At 36.6% G+C, this 15,483-nt stretch overlaps 2 long non-coding RNA genes across 3 annotated transcripts in view; one reads left to right on the top strand and one right to left on the bottom strand.

Moving 5' to 3' along the window:
• Positions 1-828: 828 nt before the first annotated feature.
• The window catches only part of LOC140940923 (uncharacterized), a 57,795-nt gene continuing 43,140 nt past the window's right edge, over positions 829-15,483 (bottom strand). Inside the window, exons 3-4 of the long non-coding RNA XR_012166385.1 lie at positions 8,241-8,353; positions 829-952 (exon numbers count right to left, since the gene is read on the bottom strand). This is a non-coding gene — a long non-coding RNA (uncharacterized lncRNA). The remainder of the gene's footprint in view (positions 953-8,240; positions 8,354-15,483) is intronic.
• Positions 11,681-15,254, top strand: LOC140940909 (uncharacterized). 2 transcript variants are annotated; one of them, XR_012166383.1, is made up of 3 exons: positions 11,702-12,085; positions 13,047-14,722; positions 15,140-15,254. It is a non-coding gene; the product is annotated as an uncharacterized lncRNA (long non-coding RNA). The 2 variants fall into 2 exon arrangements; XR_012166382.1 differs by having other exon boundaries at positions 11,681-12,085; positions 13,047-15,254.

The raw sequence follows: 15,483 nt of genomic DNA, 5'->3' as shown, positions 1-15,483 counted from the left end.
CACCCTCACACTCTTTAAGGGCAAATTGCTACCTCTTAGCAAAGACAGGGCTCATTATCCCTCAAAGCACAGTCGGTTCTCTACCTCGAGCGAAAAGGGTGGAACACTACCTCCAGTTGGAGAAGATACATCTACCTCTAATAGGAACAAGGCTCACTAACTCCAAGAGGAAAATGTTGATCACCACCTACAATGAGAGAGGAGGCTCGCTTCCTTAAACACAAAAGGCTGGAGAGGAGGAATCCCAACTACTTCAAACGAGGTTGAACTACCTTTAACCTAAAACCAGCAGGGATAGTAGCTGTTTGCCAACAGGTTTGGGTCCAACTACCTACAAGCAGGACCCCTACACGCGAATGTAGATGGACGGACGTCGGGGTAAAGGAGGCTCAAATATGCCATACTTTCAAATCAGAAAGTATATCAACGGAAAGGCAACAGTGCGTACGCATTCTTGGATAGTATACATGTACAGTACTCCCACACTTAGTTTGTACGAAAACAAAGTACAATAGAAGTAACGAGAAGTTAGTGGGGCTAGGGGTTCTCAACGAGTAATCTGCGACGTCGAGTTCGTTGATATGTTTTGCTGGAAAACTAGCAGTAGTGGATTGGGCTACCAACCAAAGAGTGAATAAGAGTCGAAGCTGCAACCACTGAAAGTATTTTCTGATGCGCCTAATGCTATACAATCACTAGAAAGCAGCACTGCATAGTCTAGTAAAGTGTACTGCCAAATTAAAATGGTAATAAAATCACGCACCCAAATTCCTCACTTTGGGGAAATGGTGTTAACTGCAGCCTTTTCCAAGAGATGTCGTGATGCTATTACAATACATTTGGTTTCATCGTCGTTAAGCATAATTCTGTCGGAGCACATCCAGTGCTTGAAGTCCCTGAGAGTGGTTTCCATTGATCTAACTGCCTCATCTTCACTAGAAGAGCAGCTTGCCTAAAGAGATACATAAAGGCAAAGCTGCAAACATCGAAAAAGGTTTGGAGACTCCTACCTGTTCCCATGACGCTCAAAATAATTTTTCTTTAAAACCACATGCCGGTCACCTGGCCCTTCTATGTAGTTGCGAAATCTGGGTTATTTCTGAGAATACCACCTTAAAATTGAATGATTTCCCCCACCTTCTGTCTTAAGAGTACTAGGAATAAATGGTAAGGACAAAGTGTACCGACGTAGCAAGGCCGATGCCCCTGATAAAAGAAGTTATCTAACACCAAATGAAATTTTCAGTGCATATCCTTCGTAAAGAGAACGGGGAACCACACAATATAAAAGCCCTCTATGAGCCACCTCTCGATGAAAGACTGCCTGGAACGCGTTTCCTACATCAAATAAAGAAAAGGGTTTAAAAAAGCTAAGTTATGAGCGATGATGATGACGCCGCGTTCTGAACCTGTTTATAATATAACATTCCACATCCTCTGAACAATCACGTGTAGGAAGAGACCTTTCTCGTTTTAATTACTTTCATTGCTGATATTGGCAGATTAAAAAAGCTACGCATTGTGAAAATCATAAAACAAAATATCGGAATTATAAAAGCTGGGTCCCGATTTATCACTTTAGGATTTGGAAAATAAGCAATTTCAGTAACCACATTTTCTTTGAAGTTCTCTATATTTCTTTTCGAAGGAGCACTGTCAGTTATCACTCTGATGTCCTTGATTTCACACGTTTTTAAAAGGTCTTTCTCTAGTGACAATAAGAAACATGCGTTCGGAAAGCTAGACATGTTGTTTAGCTAACCTTCAAACACCCATTTATATTAACACAAAATTTGAATACAGGACGCCACAGGTAATTTCATTTAGTAAGATCAAAATTTGAGACAAACCAGACCAAACCAGCCTCAACGGGCTACAAGACGGATGACCAATCTGATTTCTGTGCGCTGAGTTTTCCTACACTTTTAAGCTTGTAAAATTCGATTCATGGATTGATCGTGCCTCAGTCATTAAAAAATTACAGCCACGATTTCTCATGGCACACACTTTTCTGCCTGACCTTCATGGCCTGGTAGAGAGATTCTAAAATTCCACAAATGGAGCAATAATCTCTCCAAATTAGATGGAGTTATACTAGAGACGAATAATGAACTTGAACAAGCACTATTACCTTGACGTGGGTAAAAAGACGGATAGATTATCTTGATAGACAAACGTGCTGAGACAAAATTGGAAAAATGCATCTGGATGGATGCGCGGATTTAGTTTATCCATAATTTTTGGGGGGAGTTATTTTAACTCCGAAAAGGAGTTTAAAGAACTCTTTTTTAGGAGGAAAAATGACCCCAGATATTGAGGAGTTATCTTGTGCTTAAAATTTTAACTCCACTTTCAGAGTTAGATTAACTCCAAAAAGGCTAAAAACAACCCATATAAGGAGTAAAAATAACCCCATTTTCGGAGTTATTTTAACTCCAGACTGGGAGTAAAAAGAACTCTTTTTCAGGAGTAAAAATGACCCCAAATCTGGAGTTAAATTAGGAGTTAAAGTAACTCCCAAAAAAGGGGTTATCTTGTACTTAAAAGTTTTACTCCATTTTTGGAGTTATAATAACTCCCTAAAAATTACGGTGTGTGTTTACTTTAGACATTGACACGGGATGATTCGGCTGAATGGATGATCCGACTCTAGAAGAAATCGAGATTTATTGCCTATAGACTACCTTGTTCGAGTATTAGTCCATCTCAGGGATAATCTGCTGGTACCGGTGTTTACAGGTGGCTGAGACACTAATTTGTTGTCTACAAAACAAGAAGAAGCGGCGTCTGATGATCGAAACAAGGACAATAACATGTAAATTTAAACCTATTTAATATTCTGCCTGGCCTCCGAAACTGTTGTAGTCAATAGACTACAACAATAGTGGAGATGTACTGCTCTCTATCACGTTTTCACGAGTGTTTGAGCGAAAATGTTTGAAATCATACCAGTGTCCCAAAAGCTAATGCGCTCTGCAAAAAGGGCGAAACAAAATGACTGAATGCTCCACACGTTCAAGCTTATTTCAACTTGTGACAAACCAACTGACACCAATTCAAGATGTTTAGTATATGTCTAGGGGAGAAAATAACGGTTGAGAATATTGGGAAAAAATATCACTTACTGACAAACATCATTTGATGTTTATAAATTTTTGGAGTTTTTCGGTCGTTCGCCGAATTTGACAAATAACAAATTACAATGAAATTTGAGGCCCTGCATCACCACACGTGTGATTCTACGCTGATTTTGCATCCACCTTAAGCTACTTGGATAATCTTTGTGGCTCCATAGAAACACTGTTTTAAATATAGTTGTTAAAAGAAGGTTTTTAACGTATTTGGCAATCAGTTCAATACAAAGAATTAAAGGGAGGTGGAGAAATTTTGACAGGGAGACACCAATTCCTACTTTAACTGAGACTACGCACTGTAGTTAAAGCCAAGCCCATAGATCATTTATTTTCTTCAATTTTGAAACGGCTTTCGAATCTTCACGTAAGGCAAAAAAAAAGCTCATGGTATATTTTGGCTTAAGTTCTTCCTCTTTTAAAATGATTATTATTTTGATTTGTTTTTATAACATGCTACTTCAGTTTTATTCAGTAACAGTCGAGAATAAATCCTCTAGGAAGATCGAAGGCACCTCTGCTTCCAAGGTATTATGAGGGCTGTAGAAAAATTTTTAGGGCCATCCAAGGATACTCAGCCATCACCGCTTTCGACTGAAGTTTTAGGTCGAATCATGTGTCTTTATAGCTCTTTATATTTTAGAGCGTTTACTGAGTATACCAAGCGCCACTGACGACTTCTTACGGACAGGTACTTAGTAGCTACCCGTATTACACATTTAGGTTTGGGTTACATATAAAACACGAGGAGCAGTGTTTTATCTGATATTCAAAAACAGGGAGAAGTGGGTTGGAAAACACAGGCCAGCAGAGTCCTTCACAAAGCCCTATATCCCCACCTAGTGGCATACTGTTGTCGTTAGAATCACTCATTACGAGTGTTTGCTATAGCCCTCGTATGATAATAATTTCATGGTGATAAAGACCAACTTCGCCGCGATGATTTTCTTCTTTTTTTTTTCTTTTTTTCAAGAACTCGAGTTGCAGAACTGAAGGTTCAAAGTCAAATCTTACAAGCTCACCCGAAATAGAAGAAGCGTTTACGGATGATTAAAATGATTAATTATAGCAAGAGTGGTCAAATACGTTACACAACAAAATGAATACTTTGTTGTCCTTAGATTTTCTAAGGACATATTCTTTTAACTTACTTAAAAAAAAAAAACACTTAAAAGAAATATCTCCCATCTTTTCATATGTTCAATCTAACCTATTTAGTCTATTTGCTGTATCAATCTGCCAGCGATGCTGCTTTATTCATGAATTTAAATCTTGAAAATCACAACACAGGAAGCTAACACAGAAAGGAAATCTCTTGAAAATAGAATTAAAATAGAGCTATAGTAAAAAAGAGCCTTTGTTTTTCTCGTTTTCACTTGAGAGGAAAAGCATATTATAAATTTTTAAAGATGTCCACAAAGACTGAAATACTTTTGTTATTGCAAGCAATCGAAATATTCCTCAATTCTAACAAATATATAGCATGTTTCAAAAGGATAACCTACTTAAAAATAAGCAAAAGTAAAGCCTGATTGTTATTAATGCATGAGCGAAATAACATTTCTTCTGAGCTTTTTGAAGCAACACCAGTTCGACAATTGAAATGTGTCAAATAAAAATTCCATGCACTTGTCCTTAAGACACTCAATTGCATAACCACGAAGCCTATATAAGTTATTAGAATGTCAAAGAAAGAAAATGTTAATTACTTTTTACACTGCCCAATATCGCAATTGTCGATAGAAAATAACCTTAGCAACACAGTATAGCTCAACGAAGAATGAATTGAAGTTTAAGCATAATAATGATTTCAGAGGTGGGCGATGGTTGCCTCGGATTTAAACTCACTTCCATAGAAATGGTGATATATGATTGCATATACTGTATGAATCTAAAATATAAGTATATAACATAATCCTCAAAACCGAATCATTCAATTTATAACTACAATAAAAACTGGAGACGAATTAATAATGAAAATGCTACCACTAAAATAGAGTAAAAGTTTCGTGTACCGGAAAAAACAAGAGAAAGGAAAGATTTTACAATAGAAACGAACGGAAAGGAACAAAACGAATTGCTTCTAACCAAGGGAAAGGAATAACGTTTAGAAGGATACGTTAAAAACTTATAAATATGTTTTTCAATCACAACCAAATCTATTTACTTTGCCTTATACAACTATAACAACCAAGCAAGCTTTGTCACACAAAGAGTACAGCGGAAATACATTGCGATATTTTGAAACAAGATCAGTTTTTAGGGAAAAGCGATAAAAGATAAATTAAGATCGTAAAAAATAAAGCGTTTTCTGAACAACATTTACCGAAAGAAACCTTAAGAACTGAAGTTCCTCTGGCTACAACAAGCAATCACAGCGCGTTTTCTACAGCAACTGGGTATGATTCAACCCATCTAACACTGCACGTCGATTTACAACGTTGGTAAAAAGTTTTCTATTTGTATCACGAATTTTCACGTTGATTCATCACAAAATCAAGCAGAAAATACAAAAATGTTTAAATAGAATCTACAGCGTACGTACAAGAAGCTTGTAAGCTTTATACAACTACTTTGGTGACTTGGGTTCTTGAAATTTCCATGTTTATTTAGACACCCTCTTTGTGTACTGAGAATATTGCGCTATGATACATTTCAGTTTTGGAGTTGAATGTGCTAAAGTAGTTTGACATAAGTTCATTATAAAATTAAACGGAAAATCAAGTCAATTGAATGGAATCTATAGCGTACAAGACGCTTGTAAGCTTTTTTGGTGAAAAGGGTTCTTGTTTGGATTGACTTTTTTAATCGGTCTATTTAGATAACCTCTTTGGGTGCTGAGACTGCAATATGATTTCAAATTTACGTTGTTTGTGCTAAAGTAGTTCGAGATAATTTCATTTATAGGATTAAGCGAACAAAATAAAGACAATCAAATACAATATGTAGCGTACAAGAAGCTTGTAAGTTTTGTGGGTGACAAGGGTTCTTGTTTCGATTTATTTTTTTAATGTTTGTTTAGATACCCTCTTTGTGTACAGAGACTGCACTAAGACTTTCAATTTAACGTTGACTGTGCTAAATTAGTTTGGGTGAGATGGTTGGAGGAACAATTCAATTCTTGGTATTTCACAAACACTGCATTTACCACATTAACAATTTTCTCCTCAGCTTTCTCCTGAAGAGTAAAGACGACGTTAGGAGGAAAATGAATTATTGTAAGACGGGTACCCTAATCCACAATTATATTCAAACGCTCTAATCCGTCGGGCTTGTTCCTCTAATAAAGTAATTAGAATGATCTGAGTCAACAGCAGTTTTATACCTAAATTTGTGCTGAGAATTAGGTTTCTCTCGTAAGTTTTCATAGTTAATTTACCATGAAATTATAACATGATCTGAGAGCCGCTTTCTTTTAAGACGGATATTTTCCTCACTGTGCGTGGACATAGTTTCACAATAAAAAGCAAGTGTAGTTTTAATGTACCTACAAGGTGGGCAGCGCCCTATTCACTAGTAAACACTAAGATCAAATATACCGGGAAAATATGACGCTAACTTTGATAAGAAATGGCACAAAATGTCTTCGTGACTTAAGGAATACGCGAAGGAGCTAAAAAGCACCTTGTATGCTGGTATAACTGGTACAATTCGTATCCTTTTCCCCTTTATGAATGGCCCTATTGTCAACATCAGACAAAGAACTTTTCTTAACAGTTACTCTTCTATGAATGGTACATTCAATATATCTTTTCCATTTGCTTTATCCCCCAATTGATTGTCACTATCTAACTCCCACTAACAAAGAAAGGTAGAGATTTTAGCAAGAAAACTGACTGACGTGCACCCTTTCGAAGCAAGGGATCTTTTAATAATTTTTATTTTTGGCTAAAAGGCTTTAACTACAAAGCACGAGAGCTCTAGCACGAGAAGAACAATAGGAATGCATTTCATCATAGTTCGTCAACAAAAAGCAACCCGTTAAAATACGTTTACTGGGGCAAAATGCAACATATCATGTCTAAAAACATCTCAAATTCAGTCGTTCATTAAACAAAAGAAATCACTACAAGGTACTTCGGAGAGTCTCGCTGACTTAAATGTACTTTAGTTATCACTACTAGATTAGATTTAAGCGAGTTTTGGTTTCGTAAATCTACATGTCAAGTTAAGTGGATTTAGAGACTTTTATGTCGTCATTAAGGACAAAGTCTTTGCCTTACAAAGGGTCGAGCTAAACCTTTTTTCTAAGCTTATGTAAGTGAGACCAATGCCGGTGGATTACACTGACCTAGACGGGTTATGCAACTGAAATGAACTTGATTCTTTCCTAGCAATTTCATAGCACGACTTGATAGAAAAAACTAATGTTAAAAAAGTACCTTCAAGGTAATTCTACAAGTCCTGAAGATTCTTTAAGACAGCTCTGAATTCTTTAAAACACTGGAATCCTCTAAAAGCGACGCAATGCATAAACATTCAATTCCACAACTTAACATACGTCTATATCCTCAAACAGGCACCTTTCACCCGTGCAAACCCGCCACGTTTTAGACAACTAATCTATCTTAACGCTAGCTAAGTGTCGGTACAAGACACATTTTCCATAAAAACAACTGTAAGAGCTCAGTAGGCTATGGATTAAGACTACACAGTCAGAGTTTCGTTTTTTTACAAGTAGAATAAATACTATAAACTTAAAACCATGGCAGTGTTTTTGTTCATTTAATCTCTCGCAAAGACAACACTCCAAGGTGTGAAATACATGCACTACAATCGACTTTGGGTCTATGGTCTTTCAAAAAACGAACACAGCGTGCTCGTGAGGTACTCGCGAGGAAACAGGCCGAGGCAATTAACCTGGGCGGCATAATGAGAAACAGCAGCAAAAAAGATGTTTATATTTTGTTCTCGCTGTTGGCAAAAGCATGCGACACGCTACCAGCAAGAGATCATAACAAATTGAAAGCAGCGAACAAAACGAGTCTTAATTTTGCACTAATAGCGTGAGGGAGGAGCTATTGAACGGACCCCTAAGACGCTTGTAATAACACTTTATTGAGAATCCTTTTAGTTTACAGTACTAAAGATTACTTTCCTTGAACTCACGCTAATAAAGTGGATGAGATGAATTCATTGTGTGGCCCACGTTTGACATAAAAACATCACGCCAAGCCAGTGTCATCTTTTCAGGTGGAAACTTTCTTGGATATTAAACCACTCTGTCATGGAAAATAAACACAAACTACTTAACATTCGGTAAAGGAAAACATTGATAATAAAACAACAACATTTCAGACGGAAAGTGGATGAAACTGAATAGCATTAAATGTTAAATAAACGGTCGGGCCAATGGTGTGATGTGAGGTTACTACACTACCTGTTCTGATTCTATTCACGCAATTTACCTACTTCGCGAGCGCAACGCTTAATGTCTCTTCGTAACCGCAGAAAGTCATAAAAGTTAAATTGGCCTATAAATAGTTCAACAGCTTTGAAAAATACAACAGGAAAGCGGGCTCAATTAAAGTATTTGTTCACATTATTATTATTATCAGCTAGTCTCCACGACTTCCTGCTAGGAACTTTTAAGAGCATTCTCTAGAGGAAAAAAAAAAAGCAAATGGAATCGTTTTTTGCAATAAACCAGCTCAATCCTTCAGTAATTTTTTTTCTCAATAATTGCAAGATTAACTTCAAAATGTAGTGGTTTAAACCTGTGACTTGATTTCAAACGTGACATTGGATCCAGTTATATAATCGCTGATGAAGACCCTAGCTATATGTATGGCGCAGTTTTTTAAATAGACAACGCAAAAACTTAAAGGCGGGCTTTCAGAGTTTGAAATTGGCATCGGGCTAAAATACTGAGTTTGGTTGGAAGACAGACTGAACCAAAAAGAAAGCCTTTTACACCGATCACCTGGAGCGATAAGCAGTACGAAACCAGGCTTTCTTATGATCAATGTCACCGTAGAGCACCTGCTAAAGACTTATTGCCCTGAAATTAAATACGGGCTAACAAAGGACTTCGGAAGGACCCTGAAAGACTTTTTACTAAAATATACTTAGCAGAAATACTGTTAAAGGGACAGGCAATCTTGTTATCTTAAACTATAAAAGATATGAAAAAGACACCGCAAATTGTCATATGTTTAAGCCTCCTTTATTATCACCTTTATTGACATTCAACTTGATTTTGTCGACCTATAGGTATTGCTTGACTTAAACAAATTTTCTTCTGAACCGAGCACCTGCTCTGTCGCTGCGAGTCTGATACGGCATTTATTGACCGATCACTTTTTTCACAAGCTATAATACTGAAAATATTAAAGAGAAAATACTGTATATGCTTTCCGTTTACCTAAAATTATTAGACATGATTTTAGTGTTCCAGGGGGACTGACAGAGATGAGTTTTATTTGGGAGTTGTCCAATGTTAATTAGTCTAATACCAGTCAGACTACAATTTAACACACACGAAAAAAAAAAGTGAATGGAACGCGCTTTAGATTTTATTTTAACTTAGCCTTTGATAAAAAGGTAAATAAAGAATACAAAGTTGGTTTTAAGAAATTGTAAACGCTCACTTATGAATAAATCTTTATAAGATTTTCTTTCAAAAAAAAGCTACAAAAACCAAGAAATATATTACAATAAACGTTAAACACGTCTTTAACAATACGTTGCGCGTTCATAGGTATTAGTGCGATATGCCACCCTAAAAAACTGCAAAACTTACGTTAATAGACAACAAACTACTGTGTGGCTACTAACAGATTACTTTTTTTATCGCTCTCACATAGCTAGTAAATTCTAAGGAACACTGGAAAAACCTTCCTATAGGTAAACATTGAAGCTAAGGACAAAAACAACTTGGTGGTTCTTAAAACCTGTAATAAGATTGACCAACATGACTCACTTCAAGTTTATCAACAAGGGTATTTTTCGCCTTAAAAAGAGCATTGTCCTATACTGCACTGATTTCGCTGTGAAATAAGACATATGACTTCCATGCTTCCAGTAATCAGTATACAACACGATTATTTACTTTGCCTTATGGCGTGAAACCAGATTCACGTCGGTCCAATATTACATTGGAAGGGGTAAGTCAAGAAGAAGGTGAAATATAATTGCATGCACTGCTTCAAAAACGTTAGCATTTCGCTGCTTGATGGTGTTTCGACTCAAAAATATCTTGGAGCTTTCTTTCCTTTTAATTTAAAGTTGACAGAGGTAAAAAGTAATTAAAATTTTAAAGACGTTCTACCGCCCTCCTTTTTTAAGGTGTTCACAAAACGTAAAAAAGAAATATGTTTACAGTTATGTTATTTATTCCATTTGCGGTACTGTACTTTATTACGCAACAATGGTTTCAATTTCAAAGCCTCTTCCAAAATTTTTCCCCCGCATTTACGAATCACAGTTTAATGACAAGATACTCTTTATTAAAGTCAAACGGCCAATATTTAGGAAGAAGATGACTTTTGTTCGGGGTAAATCGTTTTACAAGAAAGAGTGTGATATTACCTCTATGTAAAGGTTACATTTACTCATCAAATATGCAATAGATCTACGTGTCGGCGCAGACATTTTATCGCCACACTTGCCAAAGTTAGCAAACATAGAAAGGGGAAAGAAAACTGGTGATAAGCACAAAAAATATCACAAAAGATAACGAAAAACAATTTAAAAATACGGTGGAAAAAGAGACCTTCTCGAGTGTTAGTTTATATGAATCACGTGCACAGGACTACTAGAAGTGCTAAGCGAATTTTGTTGGGCAAAACTATAAAAAAGCCAACTATTTAATCTCAAACGGTCAATAAATTAAAAGTTAAAACGAAACTTTGACTTCTAATAGTACGGCCGCGAGTCTTTTAATACAGTTAAATTAAAAAGCACCGCAGGACGGCGTCTCTTAAATCAAAAGGATCCGACTTTTCCGATTCTTTATTACAACTTCACTTTTTCTTAGCCCTCCTTAAAAATTTTTATTGTCCTGAAAATTTCCCCTTGAAATTTAACCCCTCCCCGAAAGCAACCCTTCCGAAAGCTTCCACTCGGATAGATTGCGTCTAGGCTTCTGGTCCACTTATTTTTCACCGGTCATATAACTCGGAATACCACCCCCCCCTCTCCCCCCCTCGGATTTTCCTCATAATTATACAAACTCCTCCAAGCTTAATTTCAGTTTTGTACTTTTCATGGCACTGAGACCCCCTGGGGAGAGCTCAGCCTTAGAGCTAGACAACTGGCGCTGCCTTTCTTCTCACACAAAATGGACAAAATAATGCAAAAACTGTTATTAATATTATAATCATTATAAATATGGCCCTGATACTAAAATACCTGGTTTTAAACAAAAAGAAGAACGCTTTAAATTGGAAACATGGAAAAGTCGTCCCTATTGACTTTTTTATTGCATTTTTTTTAAAAGACTGTAGAGTCCTATATATGACTGATTTTTATTTGTAGATCAAAAAAAGGTAAACAAAATGAAAACACTTGAGCAATGTACACTAGAAAATTCATACTATTCAACTATTTCTATTAACCAATACGACGTATAATAAAAGAAACACTCTAAAATGTTCAATCTCTCTCACAGCGAAACGCTGCATGACAAGAGACGCTGCGACTAAGCCACCTGCTAGGAACTGCATGAACAGAACGTAGAACGGTGACGAAATTCATGATACTTAAACGGTGTGTTCAGTAGGTTAGTGACTTTAAGATTCAACGACGCGACGACAACGAGAGAGTCTAAAAAAGCAGTAGGTTTGATCACGCCTTTTTGTACATTTCTTTGCCGTTTTTTGCACGACTACGACGTGAAAATCCCTAATTTCGTGTTTAATGAAGAACGTATACAAGCAACGACGTATTTTATTTCGCTTATGATCTTGAATATGGTCCCTTGGAATTCAAATTCAGGGGGTACATTTGACAAAGTAAGTAAGTTGGAATAATCGTCATAAAGACTGGAACGCAAATTCACTTTTTAAGCCACGTTCTCGTTGCTGTTCTAAGGCGTCTTTGCGTAAAGAAAGGTAGGGAAGTATACAAGCACTTAAATAAGTCGACAGAACGCTTTAAAGTTTGATCCAGATATTTGGAAAACATCCATCGAAAACAAGCGAGTATGTACCCTAATCATTCTGGTTTTGTAGGTTTCACAAAATATTGGAAGAATTCTCTGACCCTTGAAATGAAAGACATTTGGCACTTAAATTAGAGAGAATGATCAGAGATTTAAGATTCATTTACTCTCCAGTATTTCAAATGGTGTATCTCTTCACACAGCATTGAATTATGCGCAATCAATTGCGCGTGTTATAATATTTGATCAAGTCTATAAGAACCTTACTTGCCATGGTGCTAAGTTCAATGTATACTCGTGGGCTGATCTCTTTCCTTTGTGAAAGTTTTCCAAAACCACTTTATAACACAACTTGTTTGTTAACATTCTATGACCTGTTTGTAGTGCTCAAGGCTCATACTACAAGGAGAATTAGCTTGAGTTCGGCATGTCAAGTTTTTGCAAGTAGAATACAAAACAGTTGTCCAATTGGGAATTTTCAAAATTAATATATTTCGTCTGATACCAAGAAACTGTAGTGATGAGGACACTGTACCCAAAAAAACACAGCAGAAACAAAAATCCCGCATGTACTTGCGCATTTTTAAAATTATTATGCTACGCACATCGAAGTCATTACTTTTCCCATAGGCCACGCTTAGATCAGATAGCAACATAACCAACAAGACTACGGGAGAGTATGGCTAAAGAAGTGTATATTTGAAATGCAGCCACAAACGATACAATTTTTTGGCTGTTGGTAAAATAGGTTTGCAGGGTGTGCCGATTGTATAACGTTTTGATCAATATTTTATTCCCTCTTTTTTCCCCAGCGTCCCCAGCGACTGATTGTACAGAACCATCAAGGAGAGACTTCTTCAAATTTTAAAACAACTCACCAGAAGACCATGTGAAAGGAACATTTTCTTAAGCTAGCATAATTTCATCATTCAGTATTGACTGTACGTTCTACCGTGGTGCTACTTTAAACTTGACATCTAAACATCTGATTATTAGCCGAAAGCTAACTATTCCATTTACAGGACACAATCACGGACAAAGTAGAGTTTAAGAAACCTTCAAAACAAAATATAATAACTAAAAAGATATTAAATAATCAAACTTTGTCAGTTTTACATATAGCACCAATTTTGATTTATCGTTCATGTTTGCGATTAAGCTTAGACTGAAAGTGAAGACATACAAGTTTTCGATAGGTGTTCCAAAACGCATATTTAAAGTTGGTGATTAATGAATAAGTCTACTTGATAATCCGAGCAACAGTTAGGTAGTAGATTCTACCCTGTTAAGGTTCATTGCTAAGTATGCCTAGCGAGCCACCGGCAGCAAGTTTAAACTTGCCTGTTTAGGCACACATCCAAAATGAATCGAATTCTGAAATCGAAGTTTAAAAAAAATTGTGTTTATCTTATCACAAATATTAAAATAACCTGTCTTAGAATAATTATTGGTGAAGCTGAGAAAAGAAAGCGGAACGATTTGATGCACTCCGTCAGCCGGAAAAATTTAGTTAAGCCGAAGAAATGCTTGCTGAAAGCGCATCGGGGAAGCTACGTTTGTAAGTAGGTGACCATATTCAGTTTTCTCGCATGGAAACACCATGCTATAATGACGAGGAGAACTAGCCAGCGTCCTTTCATGTTTTAACACTTGCGATTAGTGCATGAAAATGAATGCTCTTCTTTTCCTTATGTTTATGCCGACGTAACTATTATTAGCGTAAAATACGAAAATGTTTTCTCGGAAAAAGACGTCGCTGTTCTCCCAATTTACAACTGAGGTTTTGCTAGTTTTACGAACACTACACAAAGGTCTGTGAAGGTTTTCAATTCTTCAAAGACGTATTCAGTTTAAGCGATCCACCTTATTATCTCAGTTATCTTAAGGTCCCTTTCAGAACTCATTGTAGTTTATTATCAAGGGCGGGTCAAAATATAGTGAAAATGTATACTGTTGTGTTTATGCACGAGGCTGAGGACATTGTCCTAGTCGTCGAGTAATTCCTATAAGTTTATCAGAGCCACCATCACGCAAATGAATATAAAATGGATGCTAATTAACAGAACTACGTCCCTGATAGCAAAAAGCTAAGCTTAATTAGAACCTCTGCCGCCACGAAATAGGTATAGCATAATGTAGATAATGCTAGGAAAATAGCACAATTCCAAATTAGACAGCTCCGTTTCAATCCTTGAAAACGGGATAATTATCCCCTCTGACTGCTGAAAAAGACTAAATGCTGAAACAGGGAAAATGGAAATAGCAATTTGCATAAATAAAATTTTTGAGTTTTCTTTTGGTCGTGGGACTTTCAAGATGTTATGGAAGTAAGGTTTACAATCTCGTAGATAGAAAGATAGAACAGATATTGGGTGTTCTCTTTGTTCTTTTCTCTGATAAACCAAGAAATTATATTTCAGAGGGTTTACTTCATTGCCTTTTTAATCTGGAAAGTGTGATACATTTGCACGCCCTTGGTACCTAAGTTGTAAGTATAAACAGGGTATCCAATAACGCTTTAGGTTGGTTCCAGCAAAGGCAGATGAAAGCACAACTGAATATCAAACACAGAAAATGTGTCTTAAGAAACTAAAGTATACGAAGAAAAGTCGACTGCATTTTATCTTACGGGCACAACGAAAGCCAAATATAACGCAGGTGACTAGATATAATCAGAGGAGGCGGTTGAGTGTTCTAATCAATTTATTAACGCTGAAGATACGCTACCTTCACTACAAAGGTCTTGCACTGAACCTTTTAAAACATACTATGGTATTTTGAATTCGTTGAAATTACCAGGCTTTCAGTTCAAAGATAATTGCCTCGCTGTCTTTCTAAAAGGTTGTAAAATATACTAGAAAAATCCTGAAAGGTCTCACAAATAGTCGGCGATATTCTTTTTCAGCATTCACTGTCAACAAGAATTGGGAACAGCACCTTTAAACACTATATAGCTCTTTGTCTTACATATTTGCCTCATGACAAACTCAATAAAAGGAGCTCTTAATCTACAAAAGAAAGCTGAATGCTTGCTTATTGTCTGGTAGTCTACAGCGGTCTGTAGTTGTCACAAGTGAACAATCGCTGTGGAACGCTTATTAGACTTCCTTATTGTGAATATGAAGGCGTTTCTAGAGGTTACTCGTCTAACAAGAAGTTACTTGAACTTCATTGTGAAAGGCAACACAGCGCTAACGGTTTTATGAGGGTCGCTCATGAGAAAGACGAACGTGTGGTAGTCTGTGCGCT

This window comes from Porites lutea, chromosome 6 (assembly GCF_958299795.1).
Source record: "Porites lutea chromosome 6, jaPorLute2.1, whole genome shotgun sequence".
NCBI classification, from domain to species: domain Eukaryota; kingdom Metazoa; phylum Cnidaria; class Anthozoa; order Scleractinia; family Poritidae; genus Porites; species Porites lutea.
The sequence above is the reverse complement of the archived record's forward strand: the minus strand, read 5'-3'. Positions and strand labels throughout refer to the sequence as shown.